We start from the raw sequence: 18,742 nt of genomic DNA, 5'->3' as shown, positions 1-18,742 counted from the left end.
AAGAGAGAGGAAGATGTGGTGGGGCATGTCTAGTTAAAGAATCTGTAAGAAAGGATCATTATGGCTGTAGCTTAGAATCTAGAGGTGAAACAGAGAGGACAAAGCAAGTAGCTGGAGAGGGAGGCAGAGGGTGTACTGATCTGATCAGAAGTGGAGGTAATCAGATTTCATCTTAAGAGATCACCGTGGCTGTGCTGGGGAAGGGAGGGGCAGGAAGCAGGGTGTTGCTGATGTAGTTCCAAGAGAGAAGGGATGTGGGCAGACTGAGGGTTAGCAACTCTGGTCCACAGGCAGTCCGGTAAGCAAGTCTCACACTGCCCCAAATGAATCTCTGAAGCCCATCCTTCCCTCTCCTGGATCTTCTAGATTTTTCTCTTTACTTCTTTCTTCCTATTTACTCCTTTGGATTATCATTAAATGTGGTTATAGTTTTCTTAACTCTGATTTTTCCTTTGCCCCATTTGTTTCTCTCCAGATGTCATCTCAATGATTGATGGTCTGAGTCAAGTGATATTAAATGTGCCCCTGTGTATCCCTGGAATATAATCAGTGCTAAATAAATATTGACTGAATGAATTACAGGGCTTCCCAGGTGGTACTAGTGGTAAAGAATCCACCTGCCAATGCAGAAGATGTAAAAGACATGGGTTTGATCCCTGGGTAGGGAAGATCCTCTGGAGGAGGGCATGGCAACCCATTCCAGCATTCTTGCCTGGAGAATCCCATGGACAGAGGAGCCTGGCAGGCTACAGTCCATAGGGTCGCAAAAAGTCGTACTGAAGCAACTTAGCACGCACACATGAATGAACAACAAGCTGTTTTTATCCTCCGTGGTACTTAGTATGAGATGGGTGTATAGTAAGTATTTAATGAATACTGATGGCCTTTGTCTCAAATCCCAATTCACCTGAAAAGGGCTCACTTTTTTTTTCACTGAACAAACAACAATAAAACAAAAACACTCCATAGTTTTAAAAGCTTCAAACCATTAAATGGTTAAGAAATAACCTTCAGTCATCAAGCTAAGGGTCACTTTGTGATGAGTTAGTTAAAGGAAAGCTCTCCTGTCAGCCTTGCATTTTTACAGAAAGGGCAAATGTGAGGTCACTCTGCAGCCAGTTATGCCTGTTTTCCAAATTACAGAAAGATATCTTGCCACTTGTTCTAAAAATGTCTGTTATCTGGCATGAAACAAGGAGGAAGGGAGGGAAGAATTGTATGTGATTAAAAATTGGGAGGCTTTCCAAGACACTTTCCAGAAGATAGCCTACTTTGCTACAACAAGCAAGGAAAAAAAACTTTGTAACCAGTGTACAGCTCTGATATAGAGTAACTGGAAGGTTGAGTGAAGATACAATTCTACTGTATCTTTCTCTACAGTGGAGGAGATGATGACTTTTAACCAGGCTTCATACTTGAGCTTCCCTGGTGGCTCAAACAGTAAAGAATCTGCCTGTAATACAAGAGACCCTGGTTTGATCCCTGGGTCAGGAAGATCCCCTGGAGAAAGAAAAGGCAACCCACTCCAGTATTCTTGCCTAGAAAACTCCATGGTCAGAGGAGCCTGGTGGGCTACTGCCAAAAGTTGGACACAACTGAGCAACTAACGCTTTCACCTTTCATACCCCCTTAAAAAGGAACTGAAGCAAACCATAAGAAATATCTCAAAATGGTGGGGGCTGGAAAGATGATTGCATTTTCAATAACTTGTGTCAAGGCAATTAGAGAGCCTTTGGAAGGGAGAAAGAAATCTGGATTTGTTAGGAGAACCACTGACCTAAATCCCCTACCCTGGCCAGACACCACAATAACCATTTGTATGAGTTGTTTTACTACAGGAGGTCCTGGCAGGGAACATAGAACTGACAAGCCACCAGCAACCACAAGAATTCAGGAAAGGTCAAAAGGAGACGCCAGTCTATAAGTGCTACCAACCTTCCAGGATCCTTCTTGCTCAAATTCATCTTGGTTAAGGGATGCATTCACCACCAGGAAGGACCTGTGTCAGAATGATTGGCCAGAGACAACCCAGAAACTAATCCCATCACCATAAAACCCAAGACTGCAAGCCATGTGGCAGAGAAGTTCTCCTGGGCTCCCTTACCCTCCTGCTCTCCTTCCAGGCACCCCTTCCCAAGAAAACAGCATCTGTGTCTCCTCAGACAATTCCTGAGTGATAAGCAAGAGCCCCCGCTTGGGCCGTTGAAGTGGTCCCCCTTCCTGCAATAGATTCATACCACACTTTTTGAAAGAAAGTGTTAGTCACTCAGTCGTGTCTGACTCTTTTGTGACCCCATGGACTGTAGCCTGCCAGGCTCCTCTGTCCATGGATTTCTCCAAGCAAGAATACTGGAGTGGGTTGTCATTCCCTTCTCCAGGGGATCCTCCCAACCCAGACATAGAACCTGAGTCTACTGCATTGCAGGTGGATTCCTTGCTGTCTGAGCCACCAGGGAAGACCACATTTTTTACTCCAAAATAAATTCCAAATAAATAAATAAATAAATTCCAGCTCCAAGGTTTAAATGTAAAATGTAGAACCACTGAAGTACCAGAGGAAAAATGGGTAGATACTTTTATAATCTTGTCATGAGGAACATCCATCTGCTCATTCATTTAGCAAATATTTATTCAGTGCTTATTGTGCCTCAGCACTGTTTTGATTGTTGAGAATTCATCAGTGAACAAGAAGACAATAGTCTCTGACCACCTGAAGCTAATATTTTAGTGAGGAGGGCTAGACAATAAACAATAAATCAAATAAATAATGTGTTTGAAAATGAAAGATGCTATGAAAGAAATTCTTTGGCCTTGCCTTTCTTTGGGATTGGAATGAAAACTGACCTTTTCCAGTCCTGTGGCCACTGCTGAGTTTTCCAAATTTGCTGGCATATTGAGTGCAGCACTTTCACAGCATCATCTTTTAGGATTTGAAATAGCTCTGCTGGAATCCCATCACCTCCACTAGCTTTGTTTGTAGTGATACTTCCTAAGGCCCACTTGACTTAGCACTCCAGGATGTTTGGCTCTAGGTGAGTTATCACACCATCGTGGTTATCTGGGTCATTAAGATCTTTTTTGTACAGTTCTTCTGTGTATTCTTGCCACCTCTTCTTAATGTCTTCTGCTTCTGTTAGGTCCATACCATTTCTGTCCTTTATTTTGCCCATCTTTGCATGAAATGTTCTTGAATAGACAGACTGTAAAAATATAATAAATATTATATATATATATAACATATATATAACATACATATAAAACATATATATATATATATTTGATTTTCAACAAAGGTGCAAAGACAATTTATACAGGGAAAGGATAGTCTTTTCACAAATGGTACTGGGAACACCCATATATTCTTTTTTTCTTTGTTTTTATTTGCTTATTTGGCTTCACTGGGTCTTAGTTGCAGCACACAGGATCTTTAGTTGGAGCATGTGGGATCTAGTTCATTGTGGTTATTCAGGTCATTAAGATCTTTTTTGTATAGTTCTGTGTATTCTTGCCACCTCTTCTAAAGAAATAGAACAGAGTAAGCAGGGGAAGGGTGTCAGGAGTACAGGAATGAAAGGATACAAAATTAAAAGGGTGGATCTGAGTTGGCGTCAACCAAGAATGTGCCATTGAAGTAAAGATAAAGGAGGGAATAAGCCATCTGGGGGAAGAGTGTGCCAGAAAGACTGAAGCATACCTGCCCCCTTCTAAAAAGAGCAAAGGGATCAGTATGGATGAAACTGAGTGAACGAACACAAAAATAGCAGAGCACAAGGCTAAGGCCAGATCGTGGAGGGTTTTGTAGGCCATTGGTAGAGACTTTGCCTTTGTTGGGGAGGAAAAATCATTTTCCTTCTACTCTTCAAGGTTCTTGGTTGAGATGTCCCTGCCTCCCACTGTAATAAAAAGACATTAATAGGAGAAAAAGAAACAAGTTTAATAACATGCATACCTCCCGTATACATGGAGGATAACCAGGAAAACTGAGTAATTCAGGAAATGACTCAAGCCATCATTTTATTTCATTTTTTAATTGAAGTATAGTTGATGTACAATATTATATGTTACAAATGTACAATATAGTGATTCACAAGTTTTAAAGGTTATACTCCATTTATAGTTATTGTAAAATATTGGCTATGTTTTTGTGTTGCACAGTATATCCTTGTAGTATTGTGGAATCCGGAGTGGCAAAACACACCTCGGAGGACACTCAAGACAGTGGAGTACAGTTTATTACACCAGCTGGTCCAAGGGGAATCAGTTCCCAACAAGGACCCTGATGTTTCTGAGAGGCCAGTTTTATAACCCCCGCCCCCACACCCCTCTATGTGACTGGTTACATGTTAGCAACTTCTTTATTGTAAAACTCAATCATGGACAACAATGATTATACATTAAGAAGGGATGTCTCCATGGTTAATCTAACAGGGGCAGCCTGACTCAACTACAGTCTCGTTTGCCATCTGTAGGGTGGGATGTCTCCAGGAGACCTGGTTTTCAATAGCAACAGTTTCCTCACTCTTGGGCAGGTTCAGGCCCCATTTCCATCCTGTCTTTAAGATTGATGACAGGCTTCAAGATGGAGTCTCTCCTGCTTTCCTCACACTGGCCCAACAGTAGTATATTTTTTCAAAAGTTTCTATTTGAGTATAGTTGCTTTACAATGTTGTGTGTAGCTTATTTTGTGCACAATATTGGGTTGGCCCAAAAGTTCGTTGGAGTTTTTAAACTGAAAAATGGGTTTGTTCGGGTTTTTAAAGTAACTTTTTGGCTAACCCAATGGTTTGTCCCTTTTATCCTCTACCCCAATCTTGGCCCTCCCCCTTCCACTCAAGCCACCATTTTAAATACCTCGTCAGCTAAAACAGATGTTGTAGGAACCAGATACCTAAGACTATCAAGCCAAGCACAGTAAACAAGAATATGATTGTGATGCAAATCACAAATATTCCACTCTCTATTGATAAGAGTTTCTAAAGATAAGATTATCCTTCTGTTTCTTCTGCATAGGGAGAAAGACACTTACAAATGGAGATTTTCCTTGTAAATGTAAATGTCTCTTACAAAGGGCAACTTCTTCATGATTTTAAAAACTTTTCCTGTGTCTGCTGTTTCTTCAAATTTATTTATTTTTGGCTGTGCTGGGTCTTTGCTGCTTGGGCTTAGTCTTTAGTTGCGGGCAGTGTGCAGACTTCTCACTGCTTCCCTCGTTGGGGAGCACAGGCTTTAAGGCTCTCAGGCTTCAGTAGTTGTGCCACATGGGCTCCGTAGTTGCAGCTCCTGGGCTCTCGAACACAGTCTCAATAGTGGTGGCACAGGAGCTCAGCTGCTCCCAGGCAAGTAGGATCTTTCCAGCCTAGGGATTGAACCCATGTCTCCTGCATTGGCAGGCGGATTCATTACCATTGAGCCACTTGGGAAGCCCCCTGCTGTTTCTTAGTAGTCATCTCAATATAATCCTCATGGCAAAGAGGATTTTTGACTTGGATGTGCCCATTTCTGCTCTCCTTCACCTTTTTGTTTAGTTGCTCAGTCATGCCTGACTCTTGCGACCCCATGGACTGTAGCCTGCCAAGCTCCTCTGTCCATGGGATTCTCTAGGCAAGAATACTGGAGTGGGTTGCCATTTTCTTCTCCAGGGATCTTCCTGACCCAGGGATTGAACCCAAGTCTCCTGTGTCTCCTGCATTAGCAGGCGGAAGTTTTACAACTGAGCCACCAGGGATTAAAATCAAAAGCCACTGGAGGGCTTTGACCAGAGGAAGGACAGATTTGTCTTACCCCAGAACAGGATTACATTGCTGCTGTATGCAGCAGACAGTGTAGGGAGTGTCAACTGAGAAAAATGAACAACCTAAAAGTTGAGAATTTTGTTTTATTTGGTGGAATTTTTGAGGACTTGAGCCTCTCAGATCGCTCTGAGGGACTGCTCCAAAGAGATAAGGGAGGAGCCAGGATATATAGTAGTTTTTGCGACAAAAACCCAGGTAGTTGGAACATCACAAGATTTTTTGTTGTTGTTCAGTCCCTAAGTCATGTCCCTCCGACTTTGCAACCCCATGGACTGCAGCACAGCAGGCTTCCCTGTCCTTCACTATCTCCTGGAACTTGCTCAAACTCATGCCCATTGAGTTGGTGATGCCGTCCAACCATCCCATCTTGTCTCACCCCCTTCTCCTCTTGCCCTCAATCTTTCCCAGCCTCAGGGTCTTTTTTCCAATGAGTCAGCTCTTTGCATAGGTGGCCAAAGTACTGGAGCTTCAACTTCAGTAATCACAAGATTACTGTTAATTAAAAGAAAACCAGACATTTCAGGTTAATGAATCTAGTGCTTTTTCTTTGTATGGGAAGATACAAGAGTCTGGACTCATTGAAATCATTCTTTTACTATGCACCTTAACTATCCAGGGCTGGTACCCCATTCTTTCCCATCCTGAGTCCCCCAGGGTGCACATTTGGGGGCTCCCTCCAGTCTCACCCTTGCACGGTGGCAGTGGCTGATGCCTTGATGATCACAGCATCTTTTGTTTGATAATAAGGCAGGCAATATTTTTCTTTCATGGGAGCAGGGCTGAGAGCAGGGAGACCTAGTGAAAGCTACTGTAATAAGGCCTTGCGTGCTGGGACAGCATTGCTGCTGGTGGTGGGGAGAAGTTGTCTGATTCTGGATATATTTTGAAGGTAGACCTAAAGGACTTCTTGACATGAAACCCAGACAGCACGAATGAAAACACTGATTCACTTAACAATAAGAGCATTCGTTCATTCTCAAATTGCTTGGATGGTTCACTGATTCTTTTTTTTCAAACTGCAAACTAACTTTGTTCAACCATGGTTCTCAACAGCCTTTGATATTTTCATAACTTTATTAGAATTAAAAAAGCTAAGGGGGCTTCCCTGGTGGTCCAGTGGTTAAGACTCTGGACTTCCACTTTAGGGGGCAAAAGTTAAATCCCTGGTCAGGAGAACTAAGATCCCACTAGCCAAGTGGTTTAAAAAAACAAAAACTAAATGTATACATGAAAAAATAACTGAGAATAAGGAACTCTATCAGCTTTATTAGCTGCAGTAAATCAATATTTGTAATTATATATTATAAATTAGAAATTGGGCATCCCTGGTGGCTCAGTAGTCAAGAATCCACATGCCAATGCAGGAGACAGGGGTTCGATCCCTGGGTCAGAAAGATCCTCTGGAAGAGGGAATGGCAACCCACTCTAGTATTCTTGCCTAGGAAATGCCATGGATAGAGGAGCCTGGCGAGCTACAGTCCATGGGGTCACAAAAAGTCAGAAACAACTGAGCAACTAAATAACAACAAATTAGAAATTACATGTAACATAATTGTAACAAAAACTTTCATTTTGAAAAATATTTTCTTCAAGAATTTTCCAGTCCATCTTTAAATATTACAGTTTCTTCAGTCTCATTGACACATGCTCTTGTTTTTTCATTCTCTTCTCACCCCTTAAGTAATCTCATCCATTCCCAGGAAGCCCACTACAGTAATATCTCTGTGGTCTCAAGGGTTTTTTGTTTGTTTGCTTGCTTTTTAGGGGGCACCAGGAGGCTTTCAGGGATCTTAGTTCCCTGATCAAGGATCCAACCTGGGTCCCTGGCAGTGGAGTGCAGAGTCCTAACCACTTAGCCACTAAGGAACTCTCTGCCTCAGCATTTATATTTCTGTGGCAAATCTCTCTGTTTGGCTCCTCAACCTGAATGTTCAGCTTCCTGAGTGACATTACTACTCAGATACCTCCAATTAATTAACTCATTCTCTTGCCAAATATTCACGGGGTACATACTCTGTTGATCACTATGGTAGGAAACTGGTACACAGTGGTGACTAAAATGTACTTGGTCCCCACCCTCGTGAAGTTTACATTCTATTACATTCTAGTTGGGGAGGAGGTTGTGAGAAAAACAAGAAAACAAACAATAAGTAGTGAAAACATCTGTGAATCAGCTGCAACAATAGAGATCTTTCTTTTTTTTTTTTAATGTGTGTGCCATGGGAGGAGACTTGCAATAGCCAGAGGAGATGTCTCTGGGGGTAGTGTCATGTAGGCTGAGAGTTTAAGGATGAGAAGCAACCACCCATGGGAAGAACATTCTAGATTGTTGTAGCAGCATGTGCAAAGGCCCTGCTGAGGAAAAGAATGAGATGTATATGAAGCACTTAAAGGAAGTCACTATGGTGATTTAGGGCAAACAATGACAGTTAATCCAGTTGGAAGGTTAGGACAGCATCAGATCACCCAGGATCCTATAAGTCATAGTGAGTATTTGTGGAGTGTATGCTAAGAACGATGGGAGCCACTGGAGAGCTTCAGTCTGGGAGAAGCACTGGAGCTGACTGCTAGTTTGAAAGATAACTCTGGCAGCTCCATGGAGAATGAGCTTCAGTGGAAAGCATGGAAGCTGGTAAAGGAGTTTAAGGCTGCATGAGCTCTGATGTGGCATGGATTAGGGGTTGTGGACAGGATGAAAAGTGGAGAGATCAGAAAGATAGTTGGAGCAATTTGCTGGTTGTCCAGTGCTTAATGTACCCCTGATCAGAGAATTAAGATTCCCCCATGCCCTGTGATGTGGCCTATACACGTATATATATACATATATATATATATGTATATATATGATAGATGGGAAGTTGAAACAGTGCAGAATAGTCTACCTAAGAACTAACCCCTGGTGCTAGAATGCCTGGTTCGAAGCCTGGCTCTCCCACTTTTTAGTTGCATGTGTGCATGCTAAGTCATTTCAGTTGTGTCAGACTCTTTGTGATCCTATGGACTTTGGCCCACAAGGCTTCTGCCCATGGAATTTTCCAGGCAAGAATACTGCAGCGGGTTGCCATTGCTTTCTCCAGAGGATCTTCCCAACCCAGGGATCGAACCTGCAGGACGGATTCAGGCAAATCCGTAATTTCTCTGCGCCTCACTCAGTGTGTGCATCTACAAAATGATGATAATAATGGTATTTATAGGAAGTGTCAGGATGAAATGAGTTAATATACACAGCATGTTTACCACATTTTCTAAAGTACAGTAAGCACAATTGATATTGTGTGTTAACTATTAATTTTGATGACGCACTGCGACTGAGGGAGAAATCAATGGTGGTGTCAGGCTTCCAGCTTGAGCTACTGTTTGTCTCCTTGAGTCATTAGAGTGGCAAAACCTTGGTCTTGAGTAAAACTGATAATTTATGTTCTCCATGGCTACTGGAAAAAGTCACATAATTGGGCAGGTTGGACCTATTGTAAAATTCATGATCACAGACCCCAAATGAGACTTCAGTATTGCCTAGTAATTTTATTACATATTTTTGGTCAATCCACTCACCTGCCTTCTGCAACCATTTTTTATAACCTTCCCCACTCTTCTCTAACCTCCTACCCAAGCACCACCTCCTACTTGCCCTCAAACATTCAATACTTGACCACAACTCTCATTTCACAGAGAAAATAGAAGCCATTAGATAGGAACTCCCTCATCTTCTGCTGGCCAAATACACGTATCTACCCATCTCCTCACCTACCCTGTCTTCCTTTCCTCCTGCTACATAGGATAGTGGTTCCCAAAGTGTAGTTAATCCGCCAGAACAGAGCAACAGAATCAACACTGTCTGGGAACTTGTTAGAAATGCAGATTTGCAGATCCCACCTCCAAACCTACAGAATCACAAACTCTGGTGGAGGAGGGGGCAGTGATCAGTTTTAAGACGCTCTCCAGGGAATTTTGTTTTATTTATTTACCTTTGTTTTGTTTGTCTTTTGCTCTTGTTGTTGCCAGGGAATTCTGAGGCTCAATCCAGTTAGAGAACCAATGCAATAGAAGAATGATGCCTTTTTTCACGTAAGGCCATTCCTTCTATTTCTTCTTGGGATAATGTCCTCCTCTGCTCTCCTGGGAATGTTATGTCATTAATTGTCTCTTTTTCATCATGTATATGCAACCTCTCCTTCTCGACTGGAACTTTCTCATGCACATGAAAGCATGCTCTGGGATGTCCCTGGCAGTCCAGCAGTTAGGACTCAGTGGTTCCACTGCAGGGGGCAGGGGTTTGATCCCTGGTTGGGAAACTAAGATCCCACATGCCTCACAGCAGGGCCCCGCAAAATGCTCTAACACAACATTGTAAATCAACAATACTCCAATAAAAATGAATTAAAAACAAACAAAAAAAAAACCCAAAAACATACTCTTGCCTTTCTCATATACAAAACTCTCTCTTCCAATCTTTCACCCCCTTCTAGCTACCAGGGGATAGTTTACTCCCTCCCCAGCCAAATATCTTGAAAGAGTTGCTGCAGATGTGGGATAAGAGGTAGTCAGTAGTCTTACTAGTCTCCCACTGCTGATGGGAGGGAAAATTGGTGCAGTCATTTGGGAGGGAGGGCAGTTTGGTTTTGCAATTGTGTCTATTGAAATTTAAATGAGCATACTCTTCCTTTTGCCTTCTTTGACAAAGTCAGTGTATATAAGGCAGTGTTTTGCAGAATTGTGAGTGACTTGGGGGAAAAAATAAAAGCACTTAAAAGACTATCAGTAGAAGAATGTCAAATAAATTATAATATAGTATGTGATATCTGTGGTGCATTTATTTAAAAAATGAAGTAGTTCATTCCATATATCATATTATACTATATAATATATGTATTGATATAAATGGGCTTCCCAGGTGTCGGAGAAGGCGATGGCACCCCACTCCAGTACTCTTGCCTGGAAAATCCCATGGATGGAGGAGCCTGGTGGGCTGCAGTCCATGGGGTTGCTAGGAGTCAGACACGACTGAGCGACTTCACTTTCTCTTTTCACTTTCTCTTTTCACTTTCATGCACTGGAGAAGGAAATGGCAACCCACTCCAGTGTTCTTGCCTGGAGAATCCCAGGGATGGGGGAGCCTGGTGGGCTGCCATCTCTGGGGTTACACAGAGTCGGACACGACTGAAGTGACATAGCATAGCATAGCATTATTATTATTTTGCCTTTTTATACAGTTCATGGGGTTCTCACAACAAGAATATTGGAGTGGTTTGCCATTCCCTCCTCCAGTGGGCCATGTTTTGTGAGACCTCTTCACTATGACCTGTCCATCTTCAGTGTCTCATAGCTTCATTGAATTACACAAGCCCCTTCCCCACGACAAGGCAGTGATCCATGAAGAGGGATGCAAACAGCTGACTCATTGGAAAAGACCTGATGCTGGCAAAGATTGAAGGCAGAAGGAAAAGAGGGCGACAGAGAATGAGATGGTTGGATGGCATCACCAATTCAATAGACATGAACCTAGGCAAACTCTGAGAGATGGTGAGGGACAGGGAGGCCTGGTGTGCTGCAGTCCGTGAGGTCACAAAGAGTCGGACACAACTTGGCAACTGAACAACAACTTTGTTAAATTATGCTGTTACCTATAACAGTAATATATTAATATATAGAAAAAAGCCAGGAAGGACATACCAAACAAATAACTATGGTTACCTCTGAAAGATGGAGAAGAAAACCAGGATTGGTGGCAGTGATCAAAGAGGAGTTTAGTCTTGTTTGTAATGTTTTAATTTTTTTAAAAGGAAAATATATTTATATATTATTTATTTAATTAAAAATCAAGTAAAAGAAAGAGTTGTCAAAAAAGAGTTATCTATACCAACTACTCCATTTTATCACCTCTCACTCAATTCTCAACCGACTCCAATATGGCTTTTATCCAGATCATTTCCCTGAAATAGCTCTCTTTCATGTTGCCAATGACATCTGTGTCACCACATCAAAAAGATAAAGATGTTTTCTGCTCTTTTACTTGGCCTTTTTTTTTCTTCTTGGCCACTCTCTCCTTGAAGCACTCTCTTCCTTTGACTTCTAAACTTTTTTATATTTAACGTTCTGGTTTTCCGCCTACCTCTCTGCTTGCTCTTTTTCTAACAACCCTGCACCTTATCCTTCTCTACTAGACCACAAATTCATTGAATTTTTGTAAAGACTTGCCCTAGATCATCTTCTTTTCTCATTCAGTACTCTCCCAAATGTGTACCTGTGCTCTGCAACAAGAGAACCCAACACAGTGAGAATCCCATGCACCATAAACAGAGAGTAGCCCCCTCTTGCCACAACTGGAGAAAGCCCGCCTGCAGCAATGAAGACCCAGTGCAGTCAAAAATAAAGAAGTAAATAAACCACAAAGAGATATCATCTCACACCGTTGCAATGGTTATTATCAAAAAGAACAGAAATAACAAATGTTAGCAAGGATGTAGAAAAGAGCATGCAGTGTTGGTGGGAATGTAATTTGGTACAAAGGAAAAGGAAAGTGAAGTCACTCAGTCGTGTCTGACTCTTTGCAACCCCATGGACTGTAGACTACCAGGCTCCTCCATCCATGGGATTTTCCAGGCAAGAGTACTGGAGTAGGTAGCCTTTCCTTTCTCCAGTGGATCTTCCCAACCCAGGGATCAAATCGAGGTCTCCCGCATTGATTGTGGATTCTTTACCAGCTAAGCCACCAGGGAAGCACAAGAATGCTGGAGTGGGTAGCCTATCCCTTCTCCAGCAGATATTCCTGACCCAGGAATCGAACCAGGGTCTCCTGCATTGCAGGCGGATGCTTTACCAACTCAGCTATCAGGGAAGGAAAGAAATTGGTACAGCCAGTATGGAAAACAGTCTTTGCAGGTGACTCAGCAGTAGAGAATCCACCTGCAATGCAGGAGATGCAGGTTCGATCCTTGGGTCAGGAAGGTCTCCTGGAGAAGGAAATGGCTACCCACTCCAGTATTCTTGCCTGGAGAATCCCCATGGACAGAGGAGCCTGGCGGGCTACAGTCCATAGGGTTGCAAAGAGTTAGACACGACTGAACAACTAAACGGAGAAGGCAATGGCACCCCACTCCAGTACTCTTGCCTGGAAAACCCCATGGATGAAGGAGCCTGGTAGGCTGCAGTCCATGGGATCGCTGAGGGTCGGACACGACTGAGCGACTTCACTTTCACTTTTCCCTTTCATGCATTGGAGAAGGAAATGGCAACCCACTCCAGTGTTCTTGCCTGGAGAATCCCAGGGACAGGGGAGCCTGGTGGGCTGCCATCTATGGGGTCGCACAGAGTCGGACACGACTGAAGCGACTTAGCAGCAGAACAACTAAACAACAACAACTATGTAAAACAATATGGAGGGTCCTCAAAAAATTAAAAATAGAACTACCATATGATTCAGTCATTGTACTTCTAGGTATTTATCTAAAGAAAATGAAAACAGTAACTGGAAAAGATACGTTGCCTCTTCCCCCACATCCTTTGCAACATTATTTACAATGGCCAAGATACAGGAAAGCAACTTAAGTGTTCATCATCCATGGATGAATGGATAAAGAAAATGTGGTAGACAGATAGATACACAGTCACGCATGCAACACACAAATGGAATATTATTCAGCCACAAAAAGAAGGAAATCTTGCCATTTGTGACAATATGGATAGACCTGAGGGAGATATTCTAAGTGAGGTGAGGCAGAGAAAGAAAGATAAATACCACATGCTGCCATCTATATGTGGAATCTAAACAAAATAAAAGAACAAAAACTGAGCTCATGGGTATAGAGAAGAGATTGGTGGATGCCAGAGGTGGAGGATTGGGGTAAAATAGGTGAAGGGAGCGAAAAGGTACAAACTTCCAGCTATAAAATAAGTCCCATGGGGTGTAGTGTTTATAACACAGTGACTATAGTTAATAACACTGTATTGCATATTTGAAACTTGCTAAGAGAGTAAATCCTAAAAGTTTCATCACAAAGATGAAGTATGTATAGTGATAGAAGCTAAATTAGACTTATTGCGCTGATCATTTCTCAATGATCCCCATAATAAAGGGATATAGTGTACCCTTTGGATAATAAATTAATATTGATGCAGAAATATGACTCACAGAAACTCAGCAGTATCAAGGAAAAAAAGGAAACCTCTCCGTTCTCACCATATCATAGAATATATAAACTATACGAATAATTACTTGAAGGGAAAACTCAATCCTCAAAGTTTTTTTTTTTAATCCTCAAAGTTTTAAACCTGTCAAATTAAGCTATTTTAATGTCTGCCTTGCTGTATGAAAGTCGTAGGTGTGGCTAGAAGGAGAAGACCCAGAGTCAACAACTGATTAATGGGGGAGACAGAACTATAATACAGTGTAAAAGTGACAAATCGCAAAAACGCATAGGGTGTAGTGGGAGCACATATAAAGGACACTTAATCCAACTCTGTGGTGTATCCGTGGGGAGGGAGTGGTATATATGTGGAGTAGGGGGGCGGGTTTTCAGGGAAGATTTGCTAGGAAAGGTAACTTTCCAAGAAATATACAAACAAGATTTCAGCCAAGCAAAATGTGGAAGAGGGGGTGGCAGGATCAGCAGGGCCTACTAGATGAAGAAACAGCAAGGATCAATTTGTTCAGAGGCTAGAGAGAATGGCCTTTTCATGTAACTGAAAGTAGTTTTTTGGAGTGGAATCAGAGAGTGGCCTGACTGTGGGAGTGAAATTCCCATCCTTCCCCCCACCCCCCGCCCTCCGCCCTCCGCCCTCCTTCCCTGCACTAAATTTTGATGCTGGAGCATGTACGTATGTGGGGGTGAAGGGTTAGGTCATGCATGTCTTCCTGAGCAAAGGCAAAGAATTTGTACTTAATTCTTAGGGTAATGAAGAGCTAGGAGAAGATTTTTTTTTCCATTTTTTATTCTGAGATAATTTTAGATTTACTAAAGTGTTGCAAAAATAGTACAAAAAGGTGTCATATACGTATTCACTGAGCTTCTTTTAACATGAACCTCTTACACAACCACGGTAGAATGATCAAACTAAGAAATCAAGATTGGTACAATACTATTAATATTAACTACACTACAGACTTTATTTGGATTTCACCAGTTTTCCCACTAATGTCCTTGTGTGTGTGTGTGTGTGTGTGTGTGTGTGTGTGTGTGTGCACGCGCGCGTGCGGGCAGCAGGATCCAATCTGGGACCCCATATTGCATTAATTTGCTCAGTAAGGGATTCTAATTATATTTATTTATTTATTTTTTTACTGTGCTGGGTCTTTGCTATGCTGGGTCTTTGTTGCTGTGTGGGCTTTTCTCTAGTTGCAGTAAGTGGGGGCTACTCTATAGCTGTGGTGTGCGGGCTTCTCATCACGGCGGCTTCTCTAGTTCAGAGTACGGCCTCCAGGGCGCACAGGCTTCAGTGGCTGCGGCACGTAGGCTCAGTTGCCATGGTTCCCTCCAGTGCACCGACTCTGCCATAGTTGTGGCGCACGGGCTTAGTTGCTCCGTGGTTATGTGAGATCTTCCCGGATCCAGGATTGAACCTGTGTCTCCTGCATTGGCAGGCAGTTTACCACTGAGCCACCAGGGAAGCCCCAGTAAATGATTTTAAAGAGGAGTGTGACATGATCACATTGGTACTATCAGTTTTGAGAGAAACATATTTAGACTGTGGGCAATGGGGAAGGAAAAAGTGAGCCAAGGTGGGAAGCCCAAGGAATAAGCTAATCTGCCCCATCTATGAAACATGTGCTGTAGTTTCTGGAGCTGACACACTGACCTACCATGGCAGGTTAGTTCTCTTTTTGATGTTCCAATATGCTGATTTAGAAACATGGCTTAAATAGAGTATGATTCTGCTGGATCCCAGTATTCCTTTGTTCTACTCAATTTTGGTATGGGCACGTTGAAGTGAACTGGAAAGAGGATGGGGATTGTAGCTTGGATACCTTTAACTCCACATGGTTAGAAACATGGGGAAAAATAACTATTAAAACCTAATAGTTGCATTGGTCTGTTTTATACATTTTCACTAATGTGTCCTGAAGCATCTGCTTTTGTGAGGTGCCATTCCTTGTGTTTCTCTCCCTTTACAATGTTGTCTGAGTGACACTGCATTTCACAAATCCCATGGTTAAATCTATGTGCCTTTGTCAAAGATAGCTCCTAACCTGATATTTCGGAGAAGGCAATGGCACCCCACTCCAGTACTCTTCCTTGGAAAATCCCATGGATGGAGGAGCCTGGTAGGCTGCAGTCCATGGGGTCGCTAAGAGTCGGACACGACTGAGCGACTTCATTTTCACTTTCCACTTCAATGCATTGGAGAAGGAAATGGCAACCCACTCCGGTGTTCTTGCCTGGAGAATCCCGGGGACGGGGGAGCCTGGTGGGCTGCCCTCTATGGGGTCGCACAGAGTCGGACACGACTGAAGCGACTTAGCAGCAGCAACCTGATATTTATATGCTTTGCTTAATCCTTTACCCACTCCACTCCAATACTCTTGCCTGGAAAATCCCATGGACGGAGGAGCCTGGTGGGCTGCAGTCCATGGGGTCGCTAAGAGTCGGACACGACTGAGCGACTTCATTTTCACTTTCCACTTTGATGCATTGGAGAAGGAAATGGCAACCCACTCCAGTGTTCTTGCCTGGAGAATCCCAGGGACGGGGGAGCCTGGTGGGCTGCCGTCTATGGGGTCGCACAGAGTCGGACACGACTAAAGTGACTTAGCAGCAGCAATCCTTTACCTGCTTGTTTCCAGAACATTCTTAGTTAATGTAGCTGGAAATGTAACAGCTACATTATAAAATGAGTTTATTTCTTTTTTTTTATTACCAAACATTTTTCACTCCCTTTTAAAACATTTCTTTATTTTTGGCAATGCCACAAGGTTTGCAGGATGTTAGTTCTCCAATTAAGGATTGAACTTGGGGACCCTGCAGTGAAAGCATGGAGTTCCAATTACTGGACCATCAGAGAATTCCTTCACTTTCTTTTAATTCCATTAATTTAAGAACTATATTAGATATCAGGAGGCCTGTTTTCCAGCCTTGACTTGGTCATCGATTATCTGTGTGACCTTGGACAAGCAAATTAACTTCTCCTGGTCTCAGTTACTTCACATTAAATAAATACCCTGCCTACCTCTTAATCACTTGAAGTAATGGATGGGCACAAACTTTGCAAACTCTACTGTTACATAAATAAAGGGGGTATTATCCTTCTTATCTATACTTACTCTTATCTGTCCTTTGATTGCATCCTCTTTTGATTTCCAAATAAGGTAAAACACAAAATGTCTGTGACAGTGTGAGTTCATGTATTAATTCATATTTTCATTTATTCTGAATTACAAAGGGCCCAGATGTGCGCTACGGATTTGAAGATAAGAAATGGATCCTGTGCTCAAGAAGCTTACTTTCAGTAGAGGCAGAGAGACAAGTAAGCACATACAATTAGTACAGTGCTCATGCTCTACTTTTCTACCAATATTCATCATGGCTCAGGAGAGAGAACCCATGTCTTCCTGGAGTTTGGGGCATAGTCTACATTAAGAAACTAATTTCTTTGAAATGGAAAGATATCCCATGCTCTTGGATTAGAAGAATTAATATCCTTAAAATGGGCATACTATCCAGAGCAATCTAGAGATTTAATGTAACCCCTATCAAATTATCCATGGCATTTTCCCAAGGAACAAATAATCCTAAAAATGCTGTGGAATCATAAAAGACCCAGAACTGTCAAAGCAATACTGAGGAAAAAGAATAAAGCAAGTGACATAATCCTCCCAGACTTCAGATAAATCTACAGTTATCAAAACAGTGTGGTGTTAGCACAAAAAACATACAGATAGATCAAGGGAACAGAATAGAGAGCCCAGAAGTGAACTCACACACCTATGGTCAATTAATCTTTGACAAAGGAAGCAAGAATATACAAAGAAGAAAAGACAGTCTCTCCAATAAGTGGTGCTGAGAAAACTGCACAGCTAAAAGAATAATTGTAGAACGTTCTCTAACACCATATACAAAAATAAACTCAAAATGGATTAGAGAGTTAAATATAAGACATGACACCATAAAACACCTAGAAGAAAATACAAGCAAAATATTCTCTGGCATAAATTGTACCAATGTTTTCTTAGGTCAGTCTTCCAAGGCAATTGAGTGAAGAGGCAGAATACAAATTCCTAGAGCCTCTACAGCACAGAGAATATTCTGTATCTCCGGGTCCAGCAGAAGGCTGGGGCTGGTGATGATCACACACTGATAACACCAGGAGGGCTATGTCTTGTTGCAGAGAATGGAGACATAGCTTTCTGTGATGCTTCACTTCTAGAGGTTAAGAGACACAGCGTGGCAGGGAGCTTTAATGGAAAACCTTGATGGCACTATTGGAGTTGTAGAGGGTGAGGATGGTAATCTGCTGACCACTGCTCTTTCCTGCTTCTCAGAATCTCTCTGGAGAGTGAGCAGAGGGGCAGGGGCAGGCATCCTGTAGAGGACCTGGGGGGCACCCCTCCTCCAGGCAGTGCCCAGAACCACCCCCCCCCGGGTTAGCAGAATCCGCAGGCACTTGGCAGGCTGCCCAGGCTGCAGCAGTTCCGGCCTGCTGGGTTATCCTGTTTTTCAAATCTTTACAGGGGCTTCTCCAGTTTTATTGGTTAAGTTTAATCCTTTTACTAACAACATGACTAATTCTGATCATTAGTACATTTTCTCCATTCATTTCCCCAACAACCTTTCCTACCTCTTGGGTCCAGGAGTTACCTCGCTAAAATTTCTACCAGCTTCTGCTATTGGCCAGTTAGCTGCCTTTGTTTGGTCTTGAATCGCCCCTGCCAATCTGCAGAAGATGCAGAACTCTTGGAGTGAGGGAACTTGCACAGAAATGCCCTTGGCCAGGGACACACATCTCAACATAAACAAATG

The sequence above is a fragment of the Bos grunniens genome, chromosome X, assembly GCF_055505025.1.
Source record: "Bos grunniens cultivar Pamir isolate PY7600 chromosome X, Bosgru_T2T1.0, whole genome shotgun sequence".
NCBI classification, from domain to species: Eukaryota; Metazoa; Chordata; class Mammalia; order Artiodactyla; family Bovidae; genus Bos; species Bos grunniens.
This window is presented reverse-complemented; position numbering follows the sequence as displayed.